A 26,025-nucleotide genomic window follows, 5' to 3' on the forward strand; every position below is an offset into this window, starting at 1 on the left:
TCCTTTTTTTTTTTTTTTTTTTAAATTAAAATAACTTTGGATAGCCTTTCGCTGTGTTTTTCCATTTGGTGATGCTGCTGCTCCAGATGTCAATGTTTAAAAATGAACAAATAAACAACAAAAAAACTAACACGAGGCTTTGTGGATATATTAGAAACTGGGTTGAACCTACAATACTTAACTAGTATCTGCAGTATGGGGAATGCAGGGTAGTTACCATATGGTTTTTGACAGAACTGCTGAAAAGAAACACTTCTGTAAGAAATCAGATGTCTAGTAGTAAAGGTGGTAAACTATGTGTGGGCCTGAATTTCTAAACTAGAAAATGAGGGTGCTCCCCATCCCTGATGCCAACTGTCCTAGGCTGTTAAGGATTAAGAGCAGTGACTATATGCAGAAAAGCTGCTCTCCGCGTGCTTTGCTAGCTCATTCAGGCTACACCCAAAAGGTAAAACAGTAAAAGGGAGTGTTCATACGTTTGACGGTTGTAGGTATATGCCATCTGTCTGTGTTGCAATCTTTCTGTTTGTTTCTTTGTTTTTATAAACATTCATGGGAATATCCTGAAAGGCGTTGGGTGAAACCTAGCACCACTGAGTTAAAGGAGGTTTCTTTGCTTTGGATTTAGACAAATAGAAGCTTCAGTTCATCCTGGATTTCGCTTTCCTTCCTTTATCAAGCTTGGACAACAAAAAGTATTTTTTTCTGCACAGTTTTACTTCTATGTTTTCTTCATAACTTTTTTTTTCCTGGAGCTTTCCAGTAGGAGTGCATCAAAAATTCTTCCCTCTTTTTTTTCCCCTACTGAAACTATTACACTCTCCTAGTTAAAATGGAACAGAAATATGAATTCTAGAAACATGTGGCCAGGCAGCCTCCTTTTGGCAAGTGAGATGTGGAGAGTGTACGTGTACAAAACATACTTCAAGGCATGTCCTAATCAACTTAAGTAAAATAAATTGAAATAAATATCCCCAACTATTTGCAGCAGTTAAATTATATTAATTTAAATCAGATTAAAGCTATAACTTGTGTTGCTATTTTCATGTCAAGATAAGCTTAAGCAATATTCTTCCTCTGATCCTAGTTCAGAGTAACAAGCAGGCCAGAATGCTTAATTTGAGGGTTGTTATTACCTTTTTGAATTTCTAGTCTTTGTTTCTTCTCCTGGTTGGCTTTAATAATTCTTCCAGATACTCTTGTTTGTCCGTATTTACAAGTTTGCATTTGGGATAATGACCCATGCATACATACATACGTGTATGTGTGTGTATATATATGTATATATACACACACACAACTTTTCATTGTGAGAATCATGGAACTGGAACAAGTATTTTAGGCAGCTAATTAAGCACAAAAGCATAAGAATAGAGGTAGAGCCTGAGGTAGAATTTTTTTTTTTGGTTTATTTTAGAGAGAGAGTGTTAGTAGAATGTAAGTTTAAAAACACGTGAATCACTGGGGAAACTCAAGTGAAATGGCACACAGGGAACAGAGCTGGAGTTCTCCATTTTGTATTGTGCATGTAAAATTAAGAAAGTCATCTACTGAATTGGCCTGCAAGAATGAAAGGTCCTTGTTACAATATTGCTATGGCAAGAGTAGTATAAATTATGGATTGGTTTCTTGGCAATGTTTTGGCATTTTCTCTTTTCAGCAAAAGTCTGACTTGGAGAATACTGACTGAAAGCCGAGTAATACCAGATGCTCGTTTTCCTCCTCTGTATGGCTTCTATCAGTTAATAGTCTTGAGCAGCTTAATCTTGGTGTTTCTGTGAAGTTAATAGATTGCTGCATTATACTGCAAGGGTAGTATCTTTTCAATCTGGGTTTAAGTGAAATGCTAGATCTAGTTGAGATATTAACATGGATGTTGCAGAGATACCATATAAATATGTGAGTAACTGTCTGTTACGTAGTTCAGGGTGCTATAAATTGGACAAATGACTATGTTAAAACTTGTCACAGTCAGCTACATGTGACAAAACAGACATTGAGTACTTTTTAACCGGTTAAAAAGTTAACTAAAATTTTGGATTTGGGTGAAGAAAAAGATGTTAGAATGTGAAGATTTTTCAGGAGTTCATAATGTCAGAGGAAGATGCAAAGCTGGATATGCACAATCAGTTTGACTGAAAAGCTAGTTTTCCTTTTGTATGCAAGTGCAGATAACTGTGTGCAAACAGCTGTAGAACATGGCAATATTTATGTTGAAGAGCTTAATATAAAGAAATGTGGATATGGATTAGCCAAATTCCATTAGCTGTCCTTACTTATGTCAGTTTCTATTGCTTCTAGGGTCATCCTCAGTTTTGCACAGAGCATACAGTACATTTGTTCGTGTGTTTGCGTTCTCAGAATTTAAGGTAGCTGTAGCATTTATGGCATCTTGGGCATGGGTGGGGACTACGTGGACAGGCTGTACTAACTGCATCAATTTTCTTTAACATACTGTTGGTGCCCTATACTAATGTGTACTGTGTTGTTACTTCTCTTTCTGAGAGAAAAGTTACCACAAGTGTATGCTGAGTGTTGCCATTTTGACGCTGGAGCATAAAGAGCTTATTCAGGTTATTCTCTTGTATTATAATCAATTTCCCATTGCACAAGTATGAGTTGAGAATGTCCGTGTTTTGATTACCAAACCTGTAGTTTCTTCATACTGTTGTAATAATCGTGAGCCTTAAATGCACAAAACTTCTGATGCTACAGAGCAGCCATATTGCGTAATAAGTTCAGCACAGAAACCTGAGAGAACTGACTGGTCTGAGGATTTTGTTGACTTTTCTTACAAAGCCTGTAAAAATTAATTAGTCAACTAGCTACAGCCGAAGGAACTTGACCAATTGCTCAGGCATGACCAGTGGATCCTGGCAGTTCACAACAGCTGTATTTCTACTTCAGCAAATTTAACTCTTTAGCGTATGCAGCAAATGGATGCCATACACTCTGATTTTCATTATGTTACTGATTTTCCCCTTTTAATTTACTGAGATTTCCTCTTTGCTGTTCTTCTTATTACTCTCCAGTTAAAATTCAGAGATGGCAGAAGAGGACAGTTACCCAACCATGGAGACAGGCTGGCCGCCCAAAGAGAGTTTGAAGTTCAATAGTTCTAGTCATGGGGAGGAAGTGGGGGAAGGTTGTTTTAGTCAGTCGTGAATTTGAAGCCACAGTGCTTTAAAGCTTCAGCGTTACTGTTGTGCCTTCATAATCTGGAGAGATGTTTTCAGTTTCCATGAGAAAGTAGAAGTTGTCTGATATTGAGGCAGCGGGAGCCTGAAGGCAATGGCAGAAGTGAGATGATGCGCAACTGTTGAAATAGTTCACTAGCATTTATTCCCATGCTAAACACATCTAAGCAGTCACACAGGCTCCTCTCAATGAGGGATAAATATCAAAATCTGGTTCCTAGCAGTCTCTATATATAATCTTAACGTGATTCCATAACGGTGGGACACAGCTATATCCAAATATGCTTACAAGCTTGTAAACTGATGGTTTTCTAATGAGCCATTTACACAAAGGGTTTCATTTTTGCCCTCTGAAAAAGTGTTCTGCTAATCTTATTGAATACATTTATTTTTTTTCACTATCTAAAAAATCAGCTTTATTCTGTTACAGTCAGATGCCTCCTTAGAATTAGGGGGGTTGATATTGGAAGATTATTGATTTTCTTTATATAAAGACATGGTATTTAGACCATGCAGCAGATCAGAAGTGAAATGTTTTCTCCTTTACAATCAAGGATACTGCCTTAGTGGGGAATTTTCTGGCTTCCGTTGATTACAGTGACAGGGCAGTTTTGACGTAGGTAGATTGCCAGTGCTCTCCTGCCCGATAGCTATTGCCGTAATCAGGGTGGAAAGAATTCCTCCATATGCTCACATAAATTGAGTCATTTTTTTTTTTCTCCTCCACTTAATAGCCTGCCCTTTGCAGAAGGGATTCCTGTGCTGGGCCTCAGTTGCAGACCACTTCTCCACCAGAAGTGCAGCGTTCTGGCAAGCCAGCAGAAAGAGTGAGAATGTGGACAGGAATTGCCAGACCATCACAGTCCATTAATTTTACCTTAATTATACTTTGGCCCATGATTAATACAGGTCATTGCTGCCTGGTCACATTGTAGATCATGCTGAATATTGTACAATGACAAGTACAACTCCTCTGAGTCGTTTTGACTCCTTGGCTTAAACAGTCATTGTTTAAACAGGGTAAGGAAACTGTTTATTTTAAAAATGTTTCCAAGAAGTCCTAATCCCCTTTTGGGGTAAATGGAAGTGTTTCTGCTGCAAGATTCCTTTTAACAGTAAAAAGCAGGCAGGTTGAGTACTGAAAAAGAGACAGAAAAGGTAGTCGAAGTGCTGTTCCAATTTCTCAGTGAGTCAAGAGACAAAATTTCTTGGCAAAAGGTCATGTTTGCAGGTCAAGAGATGAGCTGATCAGGTTTAAACTGTGTGCATGAGAGGTGTTCTCGGGAGATGATGCTGGACCAGGAGTGCTTAGAAGCAGTCCTGCTTAGTGACTGCATATTTGCAAAACTATTATCTCTGCCATAGGAGCATTGCTGGGTAAGAGAAGGGAAATCATTAGCTTAGGATAGATGATTCATTCACCATACAGGCTGTGTGCCTTGTTCTAAGGAGTTTTGAATGTTGTGTTTGTTTCCCTGTGAACTGCTCCAAGCACCTTGCTGCAGTGCTCACAAGTTGTAGGTACACCTTGTGTAACTAGCTGGCATCCACCTGAGCAAGGGCTTGCCATCACATCCTTTTTGTCCTTAGCAAGCATCCCTCTTTCTGTACTGTTAGAGAAAGAAAACATCTGAATTGCCGCGTTTCATACCACACAGTATAGCTTTGATGGGAAGGTTGGGTGCCCATGTCTCGTGGACTGGGAGGGGCTGTTTGTGAACTGGCTGTCCTGTAGCCATGACCCCGATGTCACTGAGCAGCTCTCCAAGTGTCCTGCTTTGCCTCCCGGTGTTTTCAGGGAGCTGCTGTGCCTGGAGGTGTGTGACCATAAATCACAGCAGTCCTGGAGAAGCTGGGCTGTCTGTGCTGCAAAGGAAAGGGCACAGCTGTGACTGACAGTCACTGTGTGCCTGTTTCTGTTCATCACTCAGAGCCTTTCAAAAAAGCCCCACAAGGGAAAGCACAACAGCTTGAGACTTCAGTGTATTCTTGGGAAGTCAGAAATGTATGCCATAGGTTCTGTTTCTCCCCTCACCTTGGAGGGTACTGTTCAGCCTGAGTGATAGTTGTAAGCCCTGAGCATGGGCTTTTCTTTCAAACCTAAGTCTCTGTTTTCATACCTTTTCCTGGTAAGTTGAGTAGAACAGATTTGTTTGACAGAAGATTCAGTCTGGTCTGTGTTTTGCCAGGGAAAAAAAAAAGCAAACAACACATGAACAATAGTGTTTCAGGTTGAACAACAAAAAATCTGTTGGCTTCACAGTTTTATTTAAAAGACAAAAGATTAATACTTCATAGTTTCTTGCCTGTTTATACAAGAAACAATGCAAGAGGATTAAAAGTAGAGTCACTTCAAGACATAAAGCAAGTTAAATTCTTTGACAAAATCACAGCAAAGAAAACCCAAACATTTAAAAACAAAACCATTTGCATGTAGTCTTAGTAAACATTATTTTCTTGGGAGCTATTTGTTTACTGGCACCTTCTTTCCAGAGTAATGAATAAGGCAATAAATGTGTTTGTATGCAAGTACATTTCTGCCACCCCTACTTCTCACTCCAGGATTGCAAGAGTCTGGCAGGAACTTCCATAGATGGTGACTGATTTTCTTCAGTTGTAAATATATGTGCATAGATATGGTGTGTCTTCAGAAGCTCAAAATTCCTCACTTGTCTTCATGTACTGTTACGTGAGAGGTTTTTTTTTGCTCTTAGGACCTGATGATAGCTTTCCTGCAAAGATGAGCAAGTGGACGTAGGAGGGAAAGAGCTCTTCTCACTGTGAGTCCTACATAATTACACGTAAAATGATGGAATGAGTCAAAGCTAGGTTGTCTGGGCATATAAGCATATGTACAGGTTAATACAGGAACAGGAGCTGAATTTCTTAGATCATTTTCTTAATCTTTTTATATAAGGCTTCCATCACCCTTTGCAAGAACATGAAAATAATGTTGGTTTATTTGTCAACAGCTCCTTTCTAATGATAATGAGAATGAACTCTTCCAGCTATATGTATTCTTTACATAAGTACCTGAATAATTTGACCATAAAGCTGCTCCACTCTCTCATGTACATATATTCTTCATTGCTTCATATCTCGGGAAGTTTTGTTCTTGTGTAGAAGTAAACATGAATGTTCTGTCTTTGCTATTTTAAGCAAGAAGTGGAAACTTTCATAGGTGAAACAAAGAGTTGAAATGTAAACTGAAACAGATTTCAAGTTAAAGTTCAATTTTTGGGTTATAAACTGCTTTTGTAAGACTTTACTGTATCTTCATTGCTTCTTTTAGACACAAGTATGATTGTAAAACACTGTTAGCATTTCTCTGATGTAACAGGATGGGATGATTGCTGGTCTGAGGAGACTGAGGAGCTGGAAACTCTTGCTTTTTCATTCACAGTCTCTGCTGGCTTCTGTGGTGGCAACCAAGTAATGAGAAAAGCATTTTACTAAAAATTGTAACTCCCTATTGTTTTTTTCCTCCCTCATCTTTCCTTCTCCTGCTGGTTTGTACATCTAGAGTGTAGAAAAACTGTGATCTCACTCAAATCTCTCTTTAGGTGGTCTTATAAATGAAAGGATATATTTATATCATATTTTCAGAATTTTAGAGGATGTTGGCTTCTTACCATCTGTCACTATATAAATTGTAAGTACTGGTATGCCTCTTATCGACTCCTATTTTTGATTTGCCTTTGATTGAGGATAAAATACCAGCAATCGCGTGTCAAGTTTAGTATGCTGCTCTGCCATCAAGATAACAGCCTGCTAGAGATATTAATCATTAGTAGGAGAGCTGTAAAACAATCATATGAAGCTCATAACCATCCCAGCTTGTGACTTCGGATACTGAATAGCCTTTCGTGGGATGCCAGTATAGATCTGTGAGGAAATAAGTTGAACATCCTTTTGGTAATCAGGTGCTTAACTCAGGTGAATGAAACTGGAATTGGTTCAAATATGCCCAGTCCTTTCCCAGCAGCATGCTAGAGAAAAATATCCGTTTAATTCTTCTACAAGAACAAATAGTAGTTAATGAACTCACCTCTCTAGAAACAGAGTTCCATTATTTTTTTTGTTGGTATGAAATTTTTCCTTAAACATAATTTCAAATGTTCTGTGGCTTCATCCTTTTCTCTTTAATTCTCTTGTTTCTTCAAGTTCTGTTTTCACTTCGCAAATGGTAACTAATTAAAAGCTGTACAAAGTGAGCTAAAGGCTTATTGACTTAAATTGTTTTTGTTTTTTTAAAAAACAGCAGAATTATTCTATTGCCTTGCATACCAGGTTTGAATATTTATTTTGATTTATTATTATTATAAACCATTTTACGTGGGAGCAAGTATGAGGTACTATGTAATCTGATGAATATGCTTACTGTACATAATTTCTCAACTAATACTGACTAACATATTTTAGTAATTAGTAATCATTAGTAATCTGTATTTTATTTAGCAATCTATTCTTTTAGTAATCAAGCTCTGATACCTGAGAAATCCTTGATACTGGTCTCATTGTAGTGAGGTTTTACTGTGAAACATGACAAAGTTTTACATTTTCATGCATTATTGTAGTTTCTACGCTGGGATAAATTAGACTACAAGCACATTTATGCTACTGGGGAGAGGAAATGGTGGCGTGTAGGAGGAATACTGTTGCTGTAAGCAGACAGGGTATGGCTGAAGCACAAAGATCTCTTCTGCAGGTGAATCTTTAAAGACTACCAGGATCACTTCACTCACTTCTGAAGGCACACAAGTGTAAATTCTTACATTTTCTATGCCATGTGACAGATTATGTTAGGAAATGATGGATACATTGACTTGAACTGCAGGAATGATGTCTAAAACAAAAATTCTGCTGCTTGCTCAAGGTTAAGGCTCATCCCTAAGAACGGCATCAGATATTTGGTTACAAATTAATGCAGAATTGTTCTTAAAAGCCTATGGCAAAGCTTCTACCTGTGTAGTGGTTCCCTCCAGCAAGTTTGTGGGGTTTCCATACTGTAGTGATTCCTATGGCTGACATGGAGATTCCCATGGAGACCCTATTGCTTGTACACTGCTCAAGATAAGAACCAAAGGTAAATCATGTTTTCTTGTTGCACAAAGCTTATGTTTTTGAGATCCTGTGAAACTGTTGCACCTTTCTGGATGATGTGCACTGTCTGTACAGTGTTTTGCATAGTTGTGCACCATCAATATATGGATTTATTAAGTGCTCTGGGTTGCTATAAGAACCTGTTGTAAACCACTCAAGCTCTCATATCTTAAAAAAAAATCTTAAACAGTTCACAGGTGAGATATGAAGTCAGGGAGGTATTTCCATTCGATTTCTGTATGCCATTCTTTTTTTCCTGAGCTTTCCTCAGCTTTCCACTGAGATTGTGGCCAACGTACAGAGCTACCTCCAAAGGTGCTTGTATCTGAAGATAGTAAATAAGCTTTTCTAGTCTATCTGAAATTGTTGAAATTCAGTGAATTTGAAAGTATCACTTTAAAATGACTTCTGATTTATGAATGACCTTTTAAAAATATAGTTAGGATCTTTTTCATTTATTGGATGGAAAGGAGATACTTGTGGTTTTTGCTTGTTTAGTGCTTCCAGTAGTATTTAGGGTAACTTAAGTCTAGTCAACTTTCTCAGCCTCAAGTACTTTGGATAAATGAAACATTTTCCTGAAATTTGTGGAGAAATAGGAATGCTTACTCAAAAAGAATTGAAATGAGCAAGGTCAGTTTAGTTGAGATTTACATTTTAATATCTGCCTGAATAATTGTGGTACGTGAGGAGAGTTGCTACTCTGCCTTCTTTACTGGTTTTTATCTCTCTAGTGCATGCCAGTTGTTAGCATGCATTGCAACCTGGCTTGTTCAGATATTAAAGCTTACCCAAAGTAAAACGTATCTCTACCTTTTTCCAAAACCTGCATATTTATCAAAAGTGAAGATTGTTTTGTTTTGTTTTTTTTTTTTAAACCTTGCCTAAGTGATGGAGCCTGAAAATGTACTTGACACTAACATTTCTACCACGCTAAAGGGAAAAGTGAAACAGCCTGGAGAGGGCTGGATACCCCTAAGTGCTAAGTGGCTTGAGAAGAGAGGGATTTAGATGTGCAGTCTGCAGTGACCAAGTACAGACTGGAGGGGAAGTAAAAGCATGAGGCAGCTTTGTGCTTGTCGGCCATCCTGCATCACTGGAAGGAGAGTATTTCTCCTCTTACCTCCTCTCAGGCTTCTCCAGCTGCAGGTGGCCCAGCACCCCTGAGGTATCTGGCTGCCCTGGGGTGGGCACCGAAAGATGGCTGAGGTGGGCACTGGGCAGCAGGCCCAAGTTGTGCAGCAGGGCTGGGTCCTGAAGGATGGGCACACGAAGAGAAGCAGTGCAAGGAGTGTGGGGACCATATGGCCGCTTGAGGAGGGAAGATGCAAAATCCGTCCTTTTTAACAGCCTGATGTGCTCAGAGTTGCTCCTCTCCTGGGAGTATCTTACCTGTACTGCCTGGGAGGCAGCAGAAGCGGCATGACTTCTGCAGTCCATCGGCCCTCGTTGCCAAAGGAGGGAGCAGCACCTCCTCTGTGCCACCAGAGCAGGTGATGCGCTATTTCTAGTGACTCCTGCTGTCGAGTGCGTAAGCAGTCCCGGAAGCAAGGAGTGGAAGTTGGGAATGTGCTCATCACTTCATTACACTAATTACATTATCAATAAAGTATATCCTAAGCAGATTAAGAACAGGCTGCCTTCTCAAAAGGAGCTGTTCAAAATAAAGCCTGTCCATCTATTCAGAGCTGAAAATCATTTTTGTTAACGGTCTAGAAATAAAGATGAAATCATTGACAATTATGCTGTCTACGCATTTTATCAAACTGGTAAATAAGTGATTCAAAGGACTTGTACAGCTGAAGCAGTCAGTTTCTGAAATTGAGGATGGCAAACCCTGGATGTGGAGCTGGGGACCACAACCTGAAACATGGACTTTGAAAGGGCTAGTGACTTAGCCCAAGTCCCCTAGGTGGTGCTGTAGAAGAAAATGCTAGTGTTATTCCCATAGTTCAATGTATACAAAAGGCTGTTTTTAGGCTGACTCGAGTACTTCAAGTATTTCTGATCACAGACCACTTGTTTTATGATTTATTCTCATGACATAGGATTGAGTCCATGTTATTGAACAACTACCACTATTACCACAAAAGGGTAAAAATATACCCTCTTTTGGAAGACTAAGCTTCAGTTTAAGTCTACATCTTGTTTTGCATCTGACAGTGCTAAAAATCCAAATCCTCCTGAGTGTTCTTTTTTTTTTTTTCCAGAAAGCAGATAACTTTGCATCTTTGTCTCTTCATGGTCTAAGTATTGAAATATTTCTAAAAGGTGATATTACTGATAGCAAGTATATTTTTTAGCCTATGAGTACTGCTCAGTGGAAGGAATTCCTCAGAGTATTTCTTTTAAAGTAATATGTAAATGAAGCTAATGGAATTGGTTGTCGTGTATATTGGTTTAGTAATGAAGCTCTAATTTCACTCATTTGAACAAAAATCTGGAAAGTGCTGTTTACATTGGGGAAATTTAAAATTAATAAAATACATCTTCCTAAATCTGCATGCCCCTTTCCCTATGCTTTAACAAATTCTGTAGCTAGAATATCTCTCCATAAAATCTCTTTCCTCATTAAATCGTAAAATACAGGAAGATCTTTTCAGGAGTCTAAACACTTATTGCAACAGTTCAAAGAAGAAATGAAGATGGTATGTTGGCTGCCCTGTGCTACTTGTTTTGGAGAACTCTATGGGAATTGTTCTTGCACAATGAACTAATAATCGGATGATGCTTAGTTTAAAGTTTTCTTCTTGCTTGGGCATTATGATACAAATTAGTCATAGTTACTTAGGATTCAAAATATGTGGGGCTTAAATAATCTGCATTCACTTACGATGCATTCAAGAAAGATCCCCTGTGCTTTCAGACAACAAAAATATTTTTAAAATTTAATGAGATTTAACCTAAAAAGCTGTTTTTTATGTGCTTCTGATGGTACTCTAGTAGTATACTACTTGTCTAAAGAATTTTTCAGTAGTGTTAGTTAATAGTGTTGTGTTGCTTTTCAATTTCAGTTAAACTTCCCAAATCAAAACACTGCTGCCCTTTCTCCTCATCCTACCAACCTTAAATAGGAGCAGCAGAGCAGAGGTCTCCCTGTCTAGATCTGCATCCAGAAGTGATGCATCTTCCAAGTACATGTGCTACTGGGGACTACTTCTCATTCAACCATGCACAGCAGAGAATGGTCACTGCCTTACCATTTGTCTGATAGAGGAGATAAAGTTCTTAAAGAAAGGAACCAATGAAGGCAAACTAGGAAGGCTTCCATTTAGCATTTGTGAGCAGATGGGTGACCTCTGGAAAGCTGGAAAAAACAAATAAACAAACAAAAAAAAACACATCAAAATGCCATATTCTCAGTCAACTTTGTCTACAGTATATCATTAAGTACTTTAACATAGTAAATCATGTTGTTATATGTTATTATACATAAAATACATTAAGTAATTTAACATTAGTCAAAAATGATTTCTGGTAACATCAGTTCAATAGCTGTTGTGAATGTTAGCACAATAAAAATCCTATTTTGTTAAAAGAAAAGTTTGAGGCAGTTCTCTTTGAAGACTAATCACATAGCTCTGTTGTTAGTACTCTTCTTTTTATTCTTCCACCTTGTGGAAGTCTCGGGAGAAACACAAAAGTATGGCTTATGTGCCCGTATGTACCCTACAATTTGTTTTATGACTGTGCTATTAATTTCTGCTTTTTTTTTTTTTAAATCCAGGAAACAGTACTTGCAATATGCAGTAAAATTCACAACAGACTTTCATAGGATTTAAAAATCCGTTAATTTTTTTTTCTTTTCTACTTGGCATACATTGCATTTCATTGCATGAAATCTATACACATTCATGGACAAAGTTTATTTTTGCATTATTTTCTGTTTAACAGTTCAGTCTCTTCCTGCTGATTGTTGCCTTGGGTTTTATATGCCTTTTCTGACTGTCTGCGCTGTGAACTCAAAGTTTGTGCATGGTGAAATGTTGAGAAGATTCTTGCAATACCATGGATTTGGATGGTGTTAAGGTAGAACATCAAAACCTTGAAACTTTCTCTCAAGCGCTACAGTGCTCCACATTTTTCACTTGAGTTCTGTGAAAGTGTTTTGAGCTGCATGATGGTCCAGGTTCCCAAACATTTTCTTCTCCCATGAACTTCTTAAAACCCAACTGATCTGTACTTGACTATCTTTGGAAGCTTAAATATTTGTGGCTTCAAAGTCCTTAGCAGTTGCAGCAGCATCACTGACCTATCAAGAAACATCTCCTGCTTTTTATTATGTATCTGCAGTAGTCCATCTCTGTGCTCACTTTCACACTTATTCTGTTATCAGGTCAAGAAAAGGAGAAAATTATTTTTGGCCTGGTTGGCATGTTAAGTGTCACTTACCTACTGTTATATATGTTATTTTTTTTTTTTTTAAAAAAAAAAGAAAAAAAAAGGAGAAATGGGTGATTCACTCCTTCCCATAAGAACTTCTAGCTAGCAGGCTGGGAGCCAGGAGACTGGGCGCTCTCATCTCTCTTCTGCAAACTGGGGTTGGTCGCTCTGGGCAGTTCACAGTCCCTGCTGACCCAAGCATCTGGTCTCATTTTTAATGTTGATATAATTAGCATTTTGTATATATTCAGCTGATGCTATACTCAGTCATTGTAATGAATGTTTGAAACAGAGTTCAGATCTCAGCCATTTATCATACTTGGACCTCAAAACTTTTGGCACAAATGTGCCAAATACATGGTCAGTGGTATCTGTTAACTTCTGACTGCCCTAGTAGGCCATGGTTTTACTTCAGAGACAAGTAACTTAGGAACCACAATATTGGACCTGTGATGATAAAAGCAATGTTATGATAAGTGGCACAGAAAACACATGGGCAGAAATGAGGTCTTAAAATAAGTAAATAAATAATCCTATATTAGCTGTGAATTTCTTCAGGAGTCCGTGGTACAGCTGTGTTGCCTGCTCCTCTTGCAGCCTTTCCATAGGGGACAGAGAGAGATGTAAAAGGTTGTGTGTTCAGATCCTCATGATCCACCATGTGAAAGGCACGGGCATTTATTATGAAAATAGTAATAGCGTATGTAGTGCCTATGCATTATGCATTTTCTTATTAGGCCTTTGTGAGCATGGTTCCCTTCTCATTATGCTATTTGCTATATTAAACATCTCATAGTAATAGAAGGCTGCTGGATGTTTTAAGAAAAAAAAAGATTGAAGCTTTAGTTTCACTACTTGATCAGTTAGTGCTTTCTGGCATATGTAACAGCATAAAGGGAAATAGAATTACTGAAAGGGAAGACGTGCAGGAAGGGACCTGTATATATATATACCTTGTATGTTGTTGTGTCAATGTTCTTTGCTAGCATATGATTAAGGAAAACAAATCAGATATCAGTTTAGTATTGAAATATGAGTAATATAGCACTCAAAACTAAATATTTGTACTATTAGCATTGTATGAAAGCTCAAAGCTTCTTGATTTTATTTGCGGATTTGTGACTGATGAAAACTAGGATTGCAAAACACGTGGATACGTCTGTGTAGCGATGCCTGAATATGATGGTGTCTGACAACCACAGTCTGAAAAAGGAAAGCCCTGTTTTCATTTAGGAAAAAAATAAATGTAGATGGAAAACTCTAGACTTCTGACAACCATAATGGATTTCTGACATGATGGGATTATCTAACTTTCAATCCAAAACATGCATAGTCTCTAACCCAAAAAAACAAGCAGAAGCAAGGGAAGGGAAAAAGGCTTCGGAAGAATCTCCAAAATGCAAACAGTTTGCTTGAAAGGAGCAGTGTGAAGCATGGGGCAGAGAGGCATGCGCACTGGCATAAGCAGTATTTTCTCTTTGGACAGAGATACTGGATTTGCAGAATGGTTTTGCTTCTTACAAAACTCAGCAGAAAGAACATAACGTACCTAAAAAAAGAAACAGTATACATATCCTGCAAAATGAAGTGATTTGTTTAATAAACTACTACATCCCCTAGTTGGAATAATTTCCTTGAACATGATGGAACATGGGTGTTGCTTATGTGTTTGGCAATGAAACTTGAAGTGTTAGGTAACCAAAGGTGAAGCAGTTGGAGGAAAAATCTAATTGTATGCGAGCATAAGTAGAAGTTAGATGGTGTACCAAAATCTTTTCCATCACATCTGATTCCATATTCAGGGATGTTTTTTATATAAAAGTTAATAAACTAAACCAAAAACAACCAAGGGTATTGCAGATTCTAGTAAGTATCACAGAGAAAAATAGAATATAAGCCATGACTGAAGATCACGTTCTTTAAGCCCTCATAGCTAAAAGTGATAAGATGTAGCAGTGAAAAAAAAAGGACCTTTCAAAAGCCAGCAGTCAGACTTTAAGAAGATGCTGGGGGGATTTAAAGGGCAGACAAGCAGAAGTAGTAGTAATTATCTTCAGCTTCACTGAAGAGGTAAATGTGGATGGTGTTCTGATCAGTAAGAGATGCCCATAAGGTCACTTTTATGAAGTCCTTCCAGAACTGGTCCCTGCTGTGCTGCTGCAGTGGGGCTGTCTGGAGTCTGGGTCCTCCCCAGCTTCAGAAGGACCTTTTCCTTCTCTTCCAAGGTCAGTCTTACCATTGGTCTGTGCACTAGTTTGCCAGCTGCATTGCAGGTACATCCCAGGGGTCCATCGTGCTGTTGCTCTCTGTCACCACTTTACTAAACTGAGACTTCTGTATATAAGGCACCAAGCTAGGAATACTGCTGTGGAGTCATAAGTGATGTGTGCATGAATTATTCAGTAAACGTTGATGTACAGGTCCACTGGTGTGAAGCACAGAAGCACCAGTTATTTCAGATTGAGATTTTTTTTTCATTCTTCCTGGAGAGCTGGAGGCTTTTCCATATTGGCAGACTTTCACAGGTTTGCATTTATGTTATCTGGGAAAAGGGCAAGGGTCAAACGGCAAGTTCCTTTATGCTGGTAGAGGCAAATATGTCACATATTGGCTATGTCGGAAATGTGCTTGAAGTCAGTGGCAGAGTCAACAGAAGAGTAAGGTATTGATTTCTTTGCTGCTGTTTTACTGAAGCTTCACTGTAGCTTATATAGAGTGTGAGGCAGGAAAGATTCACTTTTTTTCTGTAAAAGCAATAGCCAGGTCTCATAATGATTGTAGCAGGCAAACAGCACAGGAACAGTTAAATAAAATGTTTTGACTTATATTCATGTATAGTAACTATTAGGGTATCTGGGGAGTTTTCTGGTTTTTGTGTGTGTGTGTATGTATGTCTTGCTTTTCAGAGGATCACAAAATCAAGTAGTTGCTTAAGAAAAAGACCCTTGATTGTGTGTTTCTGTGTATCTGGTAATCCTTAGCATAGAAACCTGATGTTCAGCTATTGGTGATTGGTAGAGGAATCCAAGCTGCTTTTCTGGGAATAGGGTAGCAAGATCTGTTTGGATGTTTTGGGGGAAAAAAAATGTCTTGCAGGTTAGAAAACAGCCCTAAAAATAACATTTTAGTATTGATTTAAAAATAGCTTGAAGGATGTGGCCTAATTACTGGTCGTGAATACATCTCTCTTAAAACCTTCTAGCCAATAATAATTCATGACTAGAGTGGGGAACGTTTTCTTGTTGGTCTTCAGATCTAGTTGAGCAGATGCAAAGTATCAATGTTGATTAAACAAATAATTTGCTGTTCATAAACCAGGTTTTTCTATACTTCCTTTGCAGGACCCAAATGTTTGGTCTGAGTACTGTGGCTTAATGAGTTACCATAGTTCAGCTGAGCTGTATTTTTCCTTGAATTTTCAAGTAGCAGAAGATGTGAACCTGGTTATGACTGAGTTATGTGATATGCAACACCCAAGGAAGCCCTAGGAAGGCAAGTTTATGTTGGAGGTCTTTAGGAATTACTGGCCTAAATTATCGCAAATAATATTTTTTCAACTTTGTCACAGAGAGTGTTTCTGCCCTGGAGAGAATGTTGATTCCCTGTGTCACTGATCTTGTTTAATTAAAAAATAAAGCTTTGTCTGCTTCATATAAATAGTTTGGACAGCCTATGTCTTTAGGAAATTTGTGTTAAGCTTAAATTTTTACATCTTTTATTTTTGTATGGCTTAAAATGTGCCTTGTTATGTAAAGTAATCTGTAAACTGTATGCAGACAAATGCGCACCGGAGTTTTCACAGGTGTAATTCAAATGCTTTTTAATTAATATATTCAGTAAAATGGATTGACAAATCTTAGTCATTTACAGCTTGCAAGCAGTGGTTTGTAGCTGGAAATAGGTGGGTAGTTTTAAGTATTGTCTTACAAGTGACAATTGAAGCTGTTTGCAACTTCAAATCTTGTAGCTAAAAGAAAAAAAAAAAACTGAAACCTTTCCATTGAAGGCAGCAGTTATTGAGAGTAAGACTTGGGTAATCAGGAATAGGTTGTCACTTGATTGAATTCCAGACTGCTTACATATGGGAGAACGGGAGACCCTGGTACCCATCCTTGCCTGAGGGACCCTAAGGCAGTGCCAAGCACTTCTAGCGAGTGAGATATTGCCCCAGGGGCAGATGATAATGTATGAAATTTACTTTTTTGTTTTTAAATTATATACAAGTGCTCATAGGGTAGTAAGGGGGCTTGGTTTGGTATACAGTTTGAAGATCTGTGTGGAGTTAAGACCTGAGACTGTTCCTGCTTTGACATTGCTGAACAACTCAGGCATGTACAGAGTCCAGGTATTTTTCAGGCAGTTTGTGAAATCTAAAGCCCATAGTTTCCTACAGGCGCTCAGAGGCTAGGCAGGTCATTTGAAGGCTGCTCTTTTCTGCCTACATATCTGAATTTCATCCAGTCCATGCGTTGAGCTGGGCCTAATGACCTCATAGGATCGACTGAAAAGATCTACCCTAAACCATGGGAGAAACAGATTTGTTTTAAGTGCCTTGTTTAAATTGGGTATCCCCTGCAGAAGAACTCAGATGCAAAGCAGTATATCAAGATGCTTTTATAAGTGTGCTTTAATTCAGTAAAAAAATAAATCATGATGGGTTGCAGAATTCTGAGGTAATGGCTGTGTATAACTTGTTAAGGACTTCTCAGGCCTGCACTGTCTCTCCTCCTTGCCCCCAGTTCAACTCTGTAACTGTAGATAAAGTTAACCAAGGAAAAGAAATCAAGAGAATTTACTATAGCAGTTTTATTCTTCCAAGGGTTTGTCTCTTCAGCAAACATGTATGAAAACAAGTGCAACAGAGACAAAAATAAAAAAGCCACAGTATTTAGTGTGAATTCAGGTTACATAACACTTGTAGAACGAATGGAAAACAGAAAAAATGCTAATCCTTTAAACTAGGCAATAGGGCTTAATTCAGCATGAAGTTTTTTTGGATTAATTAATGGCTTACATTTAATGAATTGTTTCTTAAATATAAACAAATTAGAGTTACTTTAAAAACTATTAAAAATATCTTCAATTGAATATATGGGTACAGACAATTCACAAGAGTCATATCAAGGCAGCAGCATGTAATTGAAAATTACTTTGTTTTTATCACTGAAACTGGATATTAAGTTTTGCATATTCAGATTATAAAAATTTACTCAAAAGTCGGTTTGAAGGACAATAAAATATTTGAGCTTTAAAATAAAGTTTTTAACTATTTCCAAAGTTCCAGAAAAAAATACCATTTTATGGAGCATATTTAAAAATGCTTTTTAATCCAATTGCAAATGAACCCTCACATACACTTCAAAATAAAAAGGTTTAAAATGCCAGCACAGTGAATGTGATTTTTGTGAAGCATTCTGACTTCAAGAAAGCAGCATTCTCTGGTGGATAATTGTTCAGTTGTGTTTTTTTTCCAACTAACTCTAGTATAAGGTATATTTATGCACTTTTTATTTGTGCACGTTTTATTTTGTATGGCACATTTCCATTTCATCTTGGGAGCTTTATAAAGATTAAGCTTTATGGAGCCCTTTTTTGCAGATATTATCCCCATTACACAGGAAGGTAAGCAAATACAGAGGAAGGTTAATTGAATTGCCCTGCTGCAGCATGTGAGTATTGGAGCTGGAACTACAATTTGGGAATGATCGTTCCCAAGTCAGTACTTTAATCTAATATAGCACAGGAGTCTTTCCTTTAGAATTGCAACCATAGAAAAAAAGAAAGGTAGAAAACACAAACTTAATAAGATCTTAAAATTAAGCTGTAAGTTCTTTTCAACCTGTTAAGACTGTGTTTTCATCTTTATATGTTATTTCCAATAACAGCCTTCGTGCCACAGCATGTAAGATGAATGGGACCATCTGTGACCAGTAGGATCCTGCTGTTCATTTTAGGGACCAGGCTTTTCCTTTGATCATACATCTTGTTTATGCTTTCGTATGTGTTTGAGTAAGTAGTAAGGTACGTGTATTTTTAAGGGCCTTTAGAAACTCAGCCTCCTGTTGAGGACCTCCTTAAAACAGTTTGTATGACTAACAAAGGAGATTGTCTTGTAGTGATGACTTTTTGGTATTGGCTGTTTAAGCAAAATATTTACTGTCACTATCAAGATAAAAGTAAATCCCTGGCACTCTGAAAAGTCATACCAGTGTTCTGACTCCTGTGAGTGGTTGATTTCTACCAAAGCACTTGAGTTATTTGTTATAACTCTAAGTGCTGTTCTGCATTCTTGTTTCACTTTAAATCAATATTGAAAGCTGAAATCTGGCTGTGAAATACATCACATAACTTCTGATTTCCGGTGTGGTTTTGGACGAATTATTTAGTTAAAACCTCTACTTTCTTCTAAGTTGAGTTTCTGTGAATTGCCAGGTTTGGCAATTCTATTGGACTTGTAACAGAGGGAGAGGTACATAATGCTGGCACAGGGCCCACTTTATGCCAAATCCTTGAAATACAAGGTGATGTAAAGAGAGAATGGGAGTATGGCAGGGAGGGGGCTCTGGCTCTCCCTTAGAAGGGATGCTTGTGCCTGCAGTGCAGCAGGACCAGCCGCAGGTACTGTGTTCCCTGTTGCAGAGCTTGCTTAAGGGCAGCCTTAGGGCTTGCAGGGAGAGAGGAGAAAAGCTTCATAGTGGTGGAGAAAGGATTTGAGATCTGCTTTATGACTGTGTGCTTGGAGCTGCGCAGCCCTCTTCCTGCTGAGGGGAAGGAAGGCTATTGATGATGCCTTGCATCCTTTGCAGAAGTACCGCCTTTGTAATTCAGTGTTTCAACTGTGCATTATCCTGAACATTTAGCACAAATGTGTTTATGGAAAATTTAAGACTTTTATGTGGCAGTAGAGGGGCAACAATCTCTCTCCCTTCAGGAGGGTGTTTTAACAAGCTTTTTTTTTTTTGTTAAAGCAAATGTCCAACTCCTTTATTACTTTTCTGGGACTGTTTTTAAGTTAGCCTAGATTGGTTTTAAACTGCATGTCAAAAAATGATTTACCACAGCATCTGTAAATTGTTCCGGGTACTTTGGCAAATGCCTGATAGTATCTCTCCCTGTCCAGATATTGGGTCTTATTCCAAAAATAGTTTTTTGGCAAATGAGTAAAAACAATTGGCAGATAAACATGCAAAGAAAAAGGAGAAATCAAGATTATTATTATTATTATTTTTGAGAAGTGTCGTCTTAGTAGATTTCTTATCATAGAGTGTTTTGGGTTGAAAAAGACCTTAAAAATCATCTAATTCCAACCCTCCTGCCATGGGCAGGGACACCTTCCACTAGACCAGATTGCTCAAAGCCCACCCTGGCCTTAAACATTTCTAGGGATGGAGCATCCAAAATTCTTCTTTTCAAAGATGTTTCCAGAGCTCCTGTTTCAGATAAACTTGTCTACTTGTAGATACAGTTCAAATGCAAAATCTGTGCCTCTTTTTTCTTGATAGAACTTTAAAAATTGTAACAAAGCTCACATATTTTGTTCCTTTTCTTACAAAAAAAAAAAAGTCTGAATGCAGATTATTGTATGGGTAAGGATAAAGTAGATAAGTAGGCTCTTGTCTGTGAGGGGAAGATGTTAGGGGTTCTTTGCCCTGCCTCCTAGAGGGGGGGAAAAAAAAAAAGGAAAACATCCTTCTATACAGCCATGGTGATTGTATGTACTGTGGAGTAAGGGAATGTGCTTTGCCATTGCCATGCTGCAAGTTCAATACCTAATTTCCCCTTTGGTATTTGGTAGGGTGTTATATATCTGTAATTCTCCTCTAGTCCCAATGTCTCTTGGAAATTTGACGTATATGTATGAGGATCTCTAATGCCTGCACCCAGAGCAGTTCTATAGTTCACCCACAACAGGGAAACTGGACTCTAAGGTGTTTTTTCTAGTTTTGCATGCCTGTGTGTAAACTGCACAACACTAGTTGAACGTTCGTTGTTAAGCATATGGAAAAAGAAACAAAAGTGTATTGGGATACTATAAAACACTGGGAAGTGTTAACTTTTAAAAGCTTATTGCAACTCCACAGATAATTCCTGACATGGTGTTCAACTGTATTTTGAAGGCTATGGAAGAGCTTGACTATCATAGGACCACAGCTGTGAATCATAGAATCATAGAATATCCTGAGTTGGAAGGGACCCTTAAGGATCATCAAGTCCAACTCTTGACACCGCACAGGTCTACCCAAAATCCCTTCTGTTGATTTTTGATACTGATAAATTTTTCATCTCTGTAAAAAGCCACCTTATTTTTTGGACTCAGTTAAACTCTGATTTTTAAGAAACTTTAAAGGATGGTTGTAAGTTTCTGTCTCTTCCCTGATCTCCTGCAATATTACTATGTTCCATAATACTAGTTATTACTATGATCCATGCTGAAGGAGGTGGGCAAGCAACCTGCTTGTTCCTTATAAACCATTTCTGAAGGAAAGGCAAACACTGGTGTTGGATGTCATGAATACATGAGATTGAAGCCATATTGCAGGATCTGCTGTATGTTTATGTCTCCAGAGCAGCTGGTGAACTTTTCTGGTTCAAAGTTTCAGAGAATTTAGAGACTTACATAGTTCTTTGTAACATCAAGCTCAATAGCACCTAGCCAGTTTTCACAAAATCCAAGGCCCACATTCACAACAGATAATTTTTTTTTTTTTTTTGCCTCCGCTTTCCCTTTGCAGTGACTCCAGTGACTGGTGTAGCTGACTTCAGAGGGTCAGAGAGAGCCATGTTGAAAAACACAGGGACTATTTGGGTCATGGGAAGGTGCCCCAGAAAAACACAAACCTATCTGCACTATACACACCATGAAGAAAAACGGGATTGTTGTTACATTCATCTTTTGGTCAGCATTTCCCTTAAATAATCAAAATCAGGAGAAGTGTATGTTTCCTGTTTATGAGAAAGAGACCTCTACCAACTTGCTATATTTGTCTGATCTTTGACCACAGTTTTGCAACTCTCCCTGAAGAAATATACCAGAAAACTTGAAAGCTTGAAAACCCCAAAACCTGTTTGAATTAAAGCATGAACCATAAAAAAACAGACTGTGGGCAATAGCTAAGCATGCATAATTTGCATATTTTCTCTGCTCCATAGGAGTTATCTACTATTTAGAAGACTGTCATATTTTGAGAGTTAAGTTGCAAAGTAGTTTAGAAACTGTTTTGGCTGGGCCTGTTGCCCCCCCCATGGTAGCTGGGTGGTGTGCCTGTGGGCATGGAGCCAGGCCCAGCCTGGGCCAGGTTCAGGCAGCAGGCTCAGCATGGGCACTGCTCTGACTCCACTCCTTCATGATACCCACGTGCTTTGCCCTTCAGCAGGTGGCCCGGGTCTGGCCCATCCCTGTGAGCTCAATGTTGAGTCGTGGCTGCACCAGACATTTCAGAAAGCAATTTTTCTCCTCCCCATTATTGTCTGCAGGTCACCATAGGCCCTGCTGCACTCCCCAGGTGCTGCAGCAGAACCCACGGGCAATGGAGTGACCCTGACCAAGCTCTGCAGCTCTTCTGCTTAAGAGCTGAAGCCTGAAATGTATCAGTGATAAATGCTGAGAAGAGTCTTGTGGATTCAAATGGAAAACACCTGGATATCTCTTTTCTCCATGTTATAATCCCTTCGGCTGTGTGCTTTTTCTTTCTTTCACCTTTTTTTCTCCTCTATTTTTTTTTTTCTTTTCTTTTGCATACTAGTAGCAAAACAACTTATTTTAGTGTTTATATATATACGTGTGTGTGTATACATATATATATATATATATATTATATACATACATAATATAAAAATGACTGGTTGCAGATCCCATGCAGGCACACGGGCCAGCAGGGAGCCCCTTGGAGGATCCAGGCACTGCTGGCTTAGGGCTGGCAAGCATGCCATGTACAGTGTGGAGACAAAACCTGGTGAAGAGGGCGGCCATGACCCAGCCATCCTCAAACCTTGAAGCCCCCTTAGCGTTGGCCACTGTGGAGGTGTCTCCCCTGGGCAGGGTCTGGAGGTGAGTAAGGGTTGGGTCATGGCCTCCACAGGAGGGAGGACATGTAAGGGAGGCGAGGTGTGCTGCAGCCATCCCTGCTCATGTTCAGCATCAGGAGCAAGCAATTGTGCACCCTCAGGCCTTGTTTTCTGAAGCCATTTTCCTTTTCCTCTGCCTCATTGATTTAATAGGGTGTTTATGTAGATTTGCGATAAAGTATTTCATTTTCAGGGAGGAAAATTTAGAGAACCTAAGCACAAATACCTGCTGATTCTGCAGGTTGTCAGGGTGCTAGGAGGCTGGCCACTATTGTTGACACTGTGCACTGGTTATTATACTAGTTACTCAAATGTTCTGAGTTCTTAGAGATAGTCTGTTATCAGCTGTTGTGACGGTAATCTTCTCTTGCTATTTTTACCCGAGAATTTAACTAGTTTTGCCATCTACCTTTCTTCCGAAGTATCACAACTTGCAGGCTAGTAGGCTTCCTGTGTGGCTCCTCTTGTTCTAGTGGTATGGATGAGGACCTGAAACACAATATGATAAACGTCCACATTTTTAGCATTGAAATGCAAAATTATCTTGGTGTTTCTACATGGACTTTAAATAAAGTTTTATTTATTTTACCTTTCCATTGAGTGCTGTATATGCCTGCAAATGCAACATGAAATTTTCAGGGACAGAAGAGTACCAGGATCATGCTTAACTTTAGAATACCTGACAACTCTGAGCATTACTGTTTTTTAGTTCTTGTATGTAAGTATAACTATAGGTTTCACAACCTGTAGAGGTGATGAAATTTCACTGAACTTTCAGACATATATTTTTAATACTAAGAAGCAAATATTTTTTGGATTACTGATTTTTTTTTAAATTAAACTGAACGATTACTATAAATAAACTAGGTTATTATTTTTAATAACAGAACTAATTCTAATGTTAGTAATTAAAACTAGAAAGTGAAGAGTAAGGAGCTAACGAGTATGTTTGAAAAAGATCAGCGTTTCTACTTTGCATTGGATTTTAACGCAAGGGTTCTGTTTATTATAAGTTTGTTACCATAGAAGTATAAACTGAAAGGTAGCAATGATGAGTTAGTGTAATATGTTATATTAAATAAACTTGTCCTGTTAGTGCTGCATGCAAGGCTTTGTTTACATTACAGTAAGCTGTTTTCTGCTGCATTTACAATTCTGCTATACAAATAAATTAAGGGATCTCATGACAGTATGATTTACTTTTTCTCTGCAAACTGACAGACAATAACATTTTTAAGCATATTTGCTTGGAAGTGGTTACATCAAAGTTTCTGTTAGGGCACCATCAAACCTACTATCTAAGAAAGAAAGTAGATGAAGTCTTACCTTCTTTTTCCTATACTAAAAGTATGGGCAAATATTAAATACTGTATTTAGAATTCAGTGCTATTGCAAACAATACTGCATAACCTGTTTAAAATATATTCCTATCATACAGTAACAGATGAACATCCATGAAATTAAATAAAAGGAGTACAATCATACACGAAGCTTTGGCTGTCTGATCTTCTAGTTGTACAAATGTACTCTTTCATAAATCAGTGAGTTTATGCTTCAGCTTTGGTCAAGCTGAACAGGTAAAACTGGGTGGATGTTTTGGCCTGTAATAGTGTTGTTATTGGTAGTGCGATCTAATAATCTGCGAGGGAAAAGCTGAGTCTGAATGTCTAGTTCCAGAAAAATTTGCAGGGCTGAAATTGGGGGTGGGGACAGGGAAGAAATCTTTCTGTTTAGATAAAGGTGAAAAGTTTGTCTGTACTCCAGATACAAAGGGTATAGAACATCAGTCCAGTCTGCTTTCATGTAGTATTTTCCTTAAGCGGTATACTTCAAACATGATACAGGTATAATGCTTTCCGTGACTATATGTTCCTTTTTCTTTAAAAAAACAAAACAACAACAACAAAAAAAACAAACAACAACAATACACAACCAGAAAATGAAACCTGCAAGTGTAGTTTCATTTCATATAATGATAGAGCTGGAAGAATTTGAAATGCCTTGATTTAAGTATTTGAAGGTAAGTGCTTCCTCTTTCTTCCTTTTGTTTCACTAAAAACTGTTTGACAAAACACAGGATAGCCTTTAAAAGAAAAAGGCAAAACAAAAACTGTTTGTTCAATCTGATGCAGTTCCTGTGGGTTAGGGACTGTCACAGTAGGTCCTCGGATGTGGCAAGAGGGGTGCTTCTGCTGCACACAACTGACTCCCTTTCAGGGCAGGGCAAAGTCTCCCCTCATTGTGCTATCAGGTGTTCTGAGCCATGAAATTCAACACAAGCTGAAGTTACAAACTTTCTAAAGAAAACATTTCAGGATTTCTAGCTGTTTCTCTGGTAAATAATAGTAAGTTGCAAGTAATGCATCACTTTTTGTCTGCATAAGCTCCCTCACTTAGAGAAGATGGTATGCACAGAGTTTCTTCTACGTCATTAAGCATTCATACTTTTTTTTTTTTTCAGTATACATAGGAACACAAAAGAAATGCCAGCTCTGTTCTGCTCAGTGGGTTGTGCTGTGGCACAGGTTACTTTCATGCTTAGCAGTTTTTGTCCTTCTCCACTGGATATGTTTCTTGGTCACAAGCTTTTATTTTGGATATCTGTAGTGCAATGCCATCAGTTTCAAGGTCCTGTGTGCCATTGGCTTCCTTCTCAAAGCATTTCTTCTACTGTTTCAAGTTTTGTTTAATGTTCGTAGAAGGTATCAAAGTGGGTGCCTCTAATGCCCATGGAAACTAAGTATCATTATCTGGGAAAATCTTGAGATATTACTCAGTCTTGAAGGACAAGGTTGGAGGCCAGACACTACCCTCATGCCGTCTAGCATATCATTGTGAAAATGTTGTTCTTTATCTGCTTAGATTTTTCCTTCTCCAATTTTTCATATTTTTTTCCTGTTACCTTCCTGGAGTGGTGGGGTGGGGCTGGGAATAAATTCTGTTTTGTAAACTATTTTTTTTTTTAATTGGAAGCTGTGATTCTAAAGACTTATCCCACTTAATACTTAAATGTTGACAGTGTGGTGGTGGTGGCTTTTTTCTCCCCATAATAAGCCTCCTATAGCGTGCCAATAGAACAAAAACTTGCAAAGAACACTGGTAAATAAAAATAAAGAAATCTCACAGGAAAAGATATAAATTACTGATCTGATTTAAAAATTTCTAACCTAGCAGATCTGCTTTGTATGAAAGCATGTTAGAAGATTGTTTTGATTACTGTAGCAATGTTATAGCAGTGTGAAGTGTTTTTCAAGAGAAAAACTTTCTAGTTTATATA

General features: G+C 38.2%; 1 protein-coding gene across 20 annotated transcripts in view; it reads left to right on the top strand.

Moving 5' to 3' along the window:
* CHRM3 (cholinergic receptor muscarinic 3) overlaps window positions 1–26,025 on the top strand; it is a 286,410-nt gene that overhangs the window by 11,145 nt on the left and 249,240 nt on the right. Inside the window, exon 2 of one of the 20 annotated variants that reach the window (XM_027453791.3) lies at window positions 5,912–5,977. The exons of the other annotated variants lie outside the window; for them this stretch is intronic. The gene's annotated coding sequence lies outside the window, so the exon portion shown is untranslated. The remainder of the gene's footprint in view (window positions 1–5,911; window positions 5,978–26,025) is intronic. 20 annotated transcript variants of the gene reach the window in all.

Source organism: Anas platyrhynchos, chromosome 3 (assembly GCF_047663525.1).
Source record: "Anas platyrhynchos isolate ZD024472 breed Pekin duck chromosome 3, IASCAAS_PekinDuck_T2T, whole genome shotgun sequence".
In the NCBI taxonomy this organism is placed as follows: Eukaryota; Metazoa; Chordata; class Aves; order Anseriformes; family Anatidae; genus Anas; species Anas platyrhynchos.